The sequence below is a fragment of the Neolamprologus brichardi genome, chromosome 2 (genome assembly GCF_056152115.1).
Source record: "Neolamprologus brichardi isolate AB-2024 chromosome 2, ASM5615211v1, whole genome shotgun sequence".
NCBI classification, from domain to species: Eukaryota; Metazoa; Chordata; class Actinopteri; order Cichliformes; family Cichlidae; genus Neolamprologus; species Neolamprologus brichardi.
The window spans coordinates 24,093,113-24,102,556 of record NC_142105.1 but is presented as its reverse complement, the minus strand read 5'-3'; positions in this window follow the sequence as shown (position 1 = coordinate 24,102,556).

Here is a 9,444-nt window from a genome sequence, read left to right as displayed (position 1 = left end):
TGATCTAAAGAGTGCCGCATTATCTTTGAAACATGGTGGAGGTGTTGTCATGGCATGGCTGCCACTGGTGTATACGGCTGTACTCTGCTCGGATTCAGACAAACGCTGCAAAACTGACTGATCAGCACTTTACTGTGCAAACGGTTAGCCATCCAAAGCACGCCGCAAAAGCAACCCAAGAGTTTCTTAAGGTGAAGACAGGGGATATTCTTAAATGAGCAAGTCATTGCTCAGTTACTCGAGATGAAACTAAATCATGAAAAACCCATTTTTCACTGATTTAAAATTGACTGTGTTAATGTTTCAAATGAAAAACTATAAAAATTGTGTCTTTGTCCAACAAATTATGGATCTAACTGTAAAATGACCCATAATAAATATCCCTGCGTTACATACTGGATCTGTGTCACCCACAAGAGCGGTCAAAGAGATTGTTTCAGCTTTTGCATTTGGCCCCACTAAAGCAGATACGATCTGTCATTAGGAGCGAAGCATCCAAGCTTGGAACGCAACAGTGGCACTAACACGCTCTCCTTGTGTTCATTGTCTGGTGGACAAAATGACACTGGATTCCCCTCAAGAACCCCTGCAGCGTTCTGGATACTCCTCCGGGACCGGAGACATCAGACAACATTTTTTTTTCTGTGAGGCCTTTCGGCAGGATTATAATTGAAACTGACAATAACAAAAACATTCCCATAACGTGACAGACCAAGCCCTGCTGCGCTGCATTGTGAGGCCTCCGCCACCTTCTGAGGAAGTCACACATTACAGATGAAAGTAGACTTTGATAAAGCCCTGCTTAAAAGGAACCCAACTGGATGATTACTGGTTGGATGGGTCTTCTTTCATGCGTCAGATGTCCAGGCAGTCGAGTTGATGTTAATGGTGTCCTTCTCATCTAACCTAGGCAGATGAGATTATGGGACTATTCATTAGCGGCTCCCAACAACATTCAGCTGCTGCCCCTAACAGGTTATTCGCTAATTATTCAGTGAACATAACTCGCTATGATCTGCCTGGGTTCTGTGAAAGAGCCTTAGATATTACACCGACTTTTATGTTTTTTCCCTCTTCTTTGCCGAGGCAAAGCTTTGTGTGTGTCTGATACGGTCAAGGACATAACACTCTCAAGTATTGAAGTTACTAAGCAATCCGAGATGGACTTACACAGACGGGGTGTTTGCTTTCTCCCTTTTTTTATGTTTAGAAACTGAAAATCCTAAAAATCTTTTCTTCGGTGACCTTTAATTGTCTGCATGCTGTGCATGTGATTAGCACTGTTTTGAGCTATTTGCCTGCATGTTTTAAGGAGGTAATATGCAACTATGCAGCATTCTGCGAGCGTAAAGGAAGGCAGGCGTACAAAAGCCTCTATTAATGACCTTAATGTGGACCGAAGCAGGCGAGTGAGCCTGTAACGCAAAGCACGACCTTCTAACTGAAGGAGAGATTTTCAAAGAACATGCTGCTGATGTACAGATAGGATGATGTCTTCTTGTTGCGCCCAGTCTTTCTGCCTGTACATGGTTAGAAAATATTATCCTTCACGGTGATTCAGCGCAAAATTAATATGTAGATCCCATAAACATGCCCAGAGAGCCACGTCTCCGGTCCCACGACAGCCACCCAGAGCGTACAGGTGAAAAGATGCATTCAGCCACACACGTCAAATCCCTGCTGACCCTCCCCTCGGCCTGTTGCTGAACTCCTCCATGCTTATTTTCATCGGGATGACAGGCAGACCAGGCTGAGATTCAGGGCGATCCCTCTGCAGCAGACAGTTAGCTCGCTCCCATCCCACTACAATGGAACCAGCATGTGGCCAAGGGCGTTTACACCTTAATAAATATGCATTGATGCCTCAGAGAAGATGTAGTTATTTCCACCGTTTTGTGTGGGAGTGTAAATTTATGTGCGTAATCCCAGTGTACTATATCAGTGCTCCTGGTCAAAATGAGAATGAATATTCACACATGCGCGCACTTGCACGCATGCAGCTGCTTCTTTTAAAGTCAATAAACACACATACGACGGCATTACCATCTCTGCACAGATACAGTGTGCTGCACATGACGCAACCTCTGAGCAAATGATCCAGGACACACATTTTGCATGTGTGTGTGTGCAGTGTTTGCTGCAGATACCAAATTTATGAATGTATTTGGAATTTCAATATGTTTGGTCCTCACAGACAAGAATAATTCTCCATTTTTAGCATCATATAAACAACTGAATATTTTCCAAATCTGATCATGCAAAGTTAAATAGCTCCCTTTTTGAAGGCAGTTGTACTCCTTTTGTTCTCTCTTTCTTCTCTTTTTTTAAAAGTTTGGTCTCCATTGGTTTGCAAAAATGTTGTTACTTTGTGTAAGATGCTAAAGGTTGGCAGATAATAGATGGAGACCCAGTAAAATGACTACGGCTGCTGTCAAGGAATCCCAGTGGAGTTGTTCCATTATTCACAGTGTGCAGAGTGGCTTCAGGAGGGGGCTGTGTCTAAATGACATCATCATCATCAGTAGCGTGGATCAGCAAAAAAACCCCAAACCCTCGGTCAAAGCTACAGCACTCTTCTGAAAAGTAGCGCAGAATTAGCGTCTACTTTAGGAGAGATTATCTTTTCCGAGTTTCAATCTCCATAAGAAAGGTCATGTCTAGAATTACTTCTGGCATTAAAATTTTGCCTCCTGCGAACATAATTGGTCGTTCATTTCAAACTTTTGAAATGACACGGTAATAAAACGTTCTGAAATCTAGTTGTGTTAAAAAAAATTTTTTTATCAAATTTTTAATGTAAAATAAAAATACAAAATCAAAGCTCCATATAACACAGCTTTGAAATCAGATGCATGAGAGCTGCATGCGCGTCTTCTGATTGTGGCCTGTTATTGTGATAAAGACTTGAAACTGATTCACAAGATTCACCTGCAGCCTGCACGCACATGTTCAATTCTGCTATTTGATTTGCAGCCAGTGCATCTCATACAGAGGCGGCAAATTAAGGTCCAGGTAGCCCCCCCACCCCCCCACCCTTCTTAGACTGCTTGGTCAGGCACGCTGATGCTAATGCAGAGATGGATTCACGCAGGTTACAACTGTCATAATCTTATTGGAGATTTCACACCGACTGTCAAACCTGGTGAGCATCAAAGCCTGAAATTTCAGCATTTACTTTCCCCTCTCAGTGAATAACAGCCTTTAATTTTACATTGGCTCGAATGTCAGAATCACCCCCTGTGGATTTATTTAAACTTTAAACTGTGTTAGGTAGAAACTGCCCATTTTTCATATTTAATTCTGGACGGCCTTTCAGCTGCTTAATGTGATAAAACATTCAAAATTTACAAAAAAAACCAAACCCAAAAAAATCTTTCAGGGTGTGCTGGCCACTCGTAGTTTACACTACATGTGATCACCTTGTTATTAACTCCATCCTTCATTAAATCACTTTAAATTGAATAAAAAATAATGAACCACACAAAATAATAACAGCTGTATAAATGGGGGCTATCTGCTCAGCCATGAGACCGCTAATATGCTTTTTGTTGGAATATATGCTTCTTTGTGAAAGCAATTAAATGAGAGCCCTTGATTTACAATCTAGTAATAAAGGGAGATAATCCTGTAGAAAGAACAATGCCACTCTCTGTAAGAAAACACAGAAATAGCATGATGCTCCCACTCCACACCTGTGTAACAAGAGTTTGGACATGTAAAGCTTCCAGCTGTGATGGGCAGCTGTTTGGGCGTTTCATTTAGAGAGCTTGTCAGTGAAGCTGTTTCTCTGAAATACAGAAATACAAATAATATGTCATTCTTCTTCTGGTCCCTACCCATTTTTCTGTGATTTACATCACTGTGTGCTTTAAAAAAAATTATTTAAAGCTGCTGTCAGCTGTGCGTGTATGCATGTTAAATGTTTGTAAGGAGGCTGGTTTCGGAAAGAGGAAATACAAGTTTTTAAATCTGGGTGCAGATTCCAGTTCGCTCTTCTTGATCTTCATGTCAAATCTTTGCCATGCACTCAAACACTACATGTACATTTGCACATTGACCAGTGTGCAGCCTTTGGCCTGTCTCACCTGTCTCATGAAATAGATATGTGAAATGTTTCTTTGTGCTCTATGATATGGGATTATATTGTAATATCCCATATCGTCTATGGGGATGCCCTGCAACAGACTGATGACCAATCCAGGATGTACCCCACCTCTCCTCCTGACACCAGGGATAGGCTCCAGCTCCTCTTTGACACTGTATGGATGGATCTTTGGTGATCAGTATTTAGTTCTGCCATCATCGCTGATAAGCCAACATTTTCACGTCCTAATTTAAATGTTTAAATTATACATTATATAATTACATGTTCTTCTGACACTTTTTTAGGTACGCCTTGCAAAAACTATCTTGGACACGCTTTTCCTTTTAGAACGGCCTAATTCAGCACGGCATAGATTCAACAATGTGCTGGACAGATTCCTCAGAGATTTTACTTCATACTCACATAAAAGTATCACAGAGTTGTTGCAAATTTATCAGCTGCACATCCATAATGTGAATCTCCAGTTACATCACATCCCAAAGGTGCTCTTTTGGATTTCGATCTGCTGACTGTGGAGTTCATTTGAGGACAGTGAACTCATTGTCATGTTGAAGAAAGGAGTTTGAAAAGCTCTGAGTTTTACCACATAGTGCGTTTTCCTGTCAGAGGATGGTACACTGTGGTCATGAAGGGACGCACATAAGCAGCAAAGATACTCAGGTGGGCTGTGGTATTTAAATGTTGCTCAGTGGGTAGCAAAGGGGCTAAAGCGTGCCAAGAAAATATCCCTCACACCATTATACCAGCAGCAGCAGCCTGAACCACTGATACAAGGCGGGGTGGATCCATGCCTTCATGTTGCTTAATCCAAATTCTGACTCTACCATCTGAATGTTGCAGCACAAGGAAAGATCTTCTACTGTGCAATCTGATGATTTGTCCTTAGCTGACAGTAGTGGCAGCTGGTGTGGTCTTCTGAATAGATTGGTTGTAACAAGTGGCTATTTAAGTAACTGTTGCCTTCTGCGAGCTTGAAGCTTACAGGGCATTCTCCTCTGACCTCTGGCAGCCTCTTCGCCCACAGGACTGGATGTTTTCTCTTTTCTCTGCAAACCCTAGAGATGGTTATGTGGGAAAATCAAAGTAGATCATCAGGTTCTGAAATCCTCGAACCAGCCCATCTCATACCAACAACAATGCCATGTTCAAAGTCACTTAAATCTCCTTTCCTCCCAATTCTGATGCTACCTTTAAACTTCAGCAGGTCATCTTGTTGATGTCTACATGTGTAAATGCTCTGAGTTGCTTCAATGTGATTGGCTGATTAGAAATCTATGTTAATGAGCCGTTGACCACCTACCTAATATAGTTGTTTTCAGGTGTATTTGTTAGCTGTACGAGCAAAATGTAAGTTTCAACGTGAGTCTTTACAGCTGAGCACATTTTTCACATTGATTCCACTATGGCAGTATTTATTACCTCTGTTTACTGTAAAGACACATAGAAACTCTAATTATAGAGAAATGAAAACGTTTCTCTCCTGGCAGCTTTGAGTTTAGTTAATAACTTACTGCACTGAGAGAAGCTGTAAGTTAATTTGTCTCTTTCTTAAAACACATCTGTACTGATGTATGCCGTTGGAAAGGTATTTTAAGAAGTATGGATATAATTTCTGTTACTATGGAGTCACTATGGAGATCATCAGCGCTTGTATTTTACTTCTACAGTGAAAACATAGGTAATCAAATAAATGCTATCTATTTCAAAGGTAATTTGCAGCGCGTGTGTTTGTGTGCGCTCTCTTTGAACGCGTTTCAAAGGGTTATAGATAGACATGGTTATGAGGACGGATCTAAGAGTAATATCAAATATTAAAGAATACCAATCTGTCCTTGTGTGTGACTTCAGTAATAATGTGACTGGACGAATTATATTGGAGACATTACAAATTGATCACACAAGAGGAAATGAACTGTTTAGTTTACAGCTGTTTGCAGACAGACATTGTGCCATAGGACAAGAATCAGCATTTAAATCTAAGCTATCAGGGTGTAATTTTTAATAACAACCTAAACAGCAGTGTTGCGTCTTGTTAGAATATGGATGCAGATTTCACCTTCTCCAAATGTAAAGATGATTATCCAAAGCCTGCCATTCCGCAACCAAGTTAGCTTGTTGAGTGCTATGCTAGCATGATCTGTTGAGTTATGACAGTAGCATTTCTTTGTAATGACAGCAGACTGACTAATACGGAAAAACTGAGACATACCGCTGGAACTGGAATTTCTTTGGAGATTGTAAGTTGAATACTATGTATTGTTATGCTTATTTGAAAAAAAAAGAAGAGTGTTTATAGCCTGTATATGAAAGGTTGACGTGGCTTTCAAATCTAAGAAGACTGCACTAAATGTCAGACATGGTGGTGGTAGCATCATGCTCTGGGGTTGTTTTCCTGCCAGTGGTACTGGTACATTGTAAACAGTGGATAAAACAATAAAAGGAGGGTGTTAGGTTGATTTTGGTAATAGTTGACATTATTGTACTTAAATTTGTCAACCTTGTCTTAAACTGCATGTTCAGATATTCTTCTGTTCTTCCCTTACATATGTAGGATGTGGGGGAGGCAATTAGTTATAGTGTTTAACTGCAGGCACATCCCATCTAAAGGTTCTGTGCCCTTATTTAGTAAGGATGTTTACTTCTCGCCATTTATGGCCTCACCTATGCGTGTGTATTCACAGTATAAAAGGCTGCAGGGAAGACTGGGGGTCGAAGTTGGCTGGGAAAAGGTGGAGAAGCGTTCAGGTCCAAGATCCTGATCCGATCGGCTTCTCTTGCGCCGCAAGTTAAAAACCGGTTAAGCTGTTTGTCTTGCTTTGTTCATGGGTGATACGTCTCTGAACCAGCAGGGCCTGCGAGCGGAGACCCAACAGAGGGCTATCTCAAGATTACTCAATTTTTTCAAACGAACAGCTAACAAGATGATAATTTGGACGCAGTCTGTTCCAACAGGAAAATGATCCAAAATGAATTAAAGCTGGTTTTGGAGTGGATAAAGCAGGCTAACAATTAGCTTCTGGAATGACCGTCCCAAAACCTTGACCTCAGCCCTATTTAGAATTTGTGGACTCTGCTTAAAAGCTGTGTGTGTGCCAGGAAAGTAATCGATTTAAATGAACTCTACAAATTCTACCAAGGAGAGTCGTCAAATATCCTGTCAGAATTACGCCGGAAGCTTGTTGATGGATTCTAAAAGTGTGTGGTTCAGGTAAAACTTGCTAAGGGACATTTAATCAAACATTAGTGGGGGGTGAACGTATGGACTATGGATTAGATGGATGAGAGAAAATTTCAAATATATTAAATGTCTTGTGCGCCCAATTCATGTTTGTTAAAGTTATTAATGATATATGCTCTACAATTATTCCATTCTGTAAAAAGAACAGTTCAAAGAAATCATTAAAATTCCAAAATGACCATGACATTCATGGCCATGACGACTATATATAGGCAACAAATAGCTATAGACTGAATACAACAACCTCCTGAGAACTGAAGAAAAAACATTTTTCAGTTTAACTGTTGTGTAATTTCCTGCCTCTTTGGAGCTAAAAGAGGACACCCAAGCATGTGAGATATCTTTGGAAAGGCCAGGACGTCCTCTGTTTAGTACATCAGGACTTAGTAGAGTAGTTGAAATAAGTCAAAAGATATAGACCAAAAACAAATGTCCATAATAATCCACTGTATGTAAAACTGTGACCCAGTTTAGATAAACAGTAATCACTTTATTTGGCTGACAGAATACCTTTTAGTTATAACCTGATTATTCAAGTTTAACCATGTTAAATACGATGGGAAAGACATTTTTAAGCAAGTGAAAAATGAATCAATCGGAGACGTTTTGTTTGTAAAATCTTATCAAACAAATAAAAATATCCACCAGAAGTTCTCGAAATCAGACCCTTTATTTTTCAGACTATCGTCAAATCATCATATTTCAGGGGCTGAAAGAAGAAATGTTTAGTATTTGTTATTCATTAAACAGTATGAAACCACAGTTGTCATTATACCAACCAATTAATTTACAAACTGTTTTACAAACTGACAGCTGACACTTCATGTTTTAGTCCGTTGTGCAAAAATGTTGAACATTTGCTTTTTGCTGCCTTTCCTTGTTGTGCACATCTGATGGAAGTCTTTGTCATTAGCAATAGCAAACTCTAATTTTAGAGAGGCGGATGTGAAACACACAGATTCTAGATCTGACCAACAGCCACTGCTATTTGCAAAAAGACCACCTCCAGGGAGAATTTTATTCTATTTTATTAGGCAAACACTACAATCAAAGATTCAACAGATCTGTCTGCAGTATACAACTGAATATAAAGTTAAAGCGGGGAAGGGTGAGTCCTTTGTCCCACCTGTAAAACTGTCAGAACCCAAAGTCCAAGAGAGTCAGCAGTACTGTGGGTCACCTAACCTATTTAGCATGCTGACAACTTGCATAGGGTTTGGCAGTCATCCTCCTACATCTTCCACCCGTCTTCAGCCTGAAGCATGTTGTACGCCCTGGCCTGCACAAAGAAACACAGAGGAATGAGAAAATGTGAACAAGTGTTTAGGTGGATCTTAACTGTGCAGCTCACAGACCCTCAAAAGAAATATCTATTATGGAAGTGTTGATTTCTAATAATAATCTAAGCCTGGACGGTGTAACACACATGCACTACACAGCCCCCTTACCAAAAGAAAAAAAAGTGACCGTGTGGAGCAGAAGTAGACTACAGTAGAAACGCAATCAAATACCGTGGTCTACTGGCTCACAGCAACTGTGTAAGACACGCAGAAAACCACTCCCAAATCAGTGCCACTTACAAATGTGGTGAGTTAATGATGCCTGTCTACCCTGTCACATGTGAAGGATGCACTTTGGCCCCTGAAAAATGAAATCAGGCTGTTGCCACTTTTTAAAATAACATTTTATGTTTTCAGTGTGACAATCGAACAGTATTCAGGGAATAATTAAATAAAACATTTATTTGTGAACATAAGCTGAAAATTGGACAGTGACATCTAGCCTAATGATTATACCTTACACACACACACACACACACACACACACACACATATATATATAGGATTTTTTTTTTTTAAAACACCTGTCCACCCGATGACAAAATTACTCTAACATATGATCTTAAATCCATAAAAATACTCAAAAAACATTGTCCCCTCTTGAATAGACGTTAATAACACAAAAATAATCATGTACATGCAAAACACGTTTTTTTAAAGTAATGGTTTATTGAGTTTGCTAATCAAATTCATACTGAGGGAGCGAGACAGAGAAAGAGAGAGAGAGAGGGAGAGACGCTCAAGTCTCCCCAAATATCGCT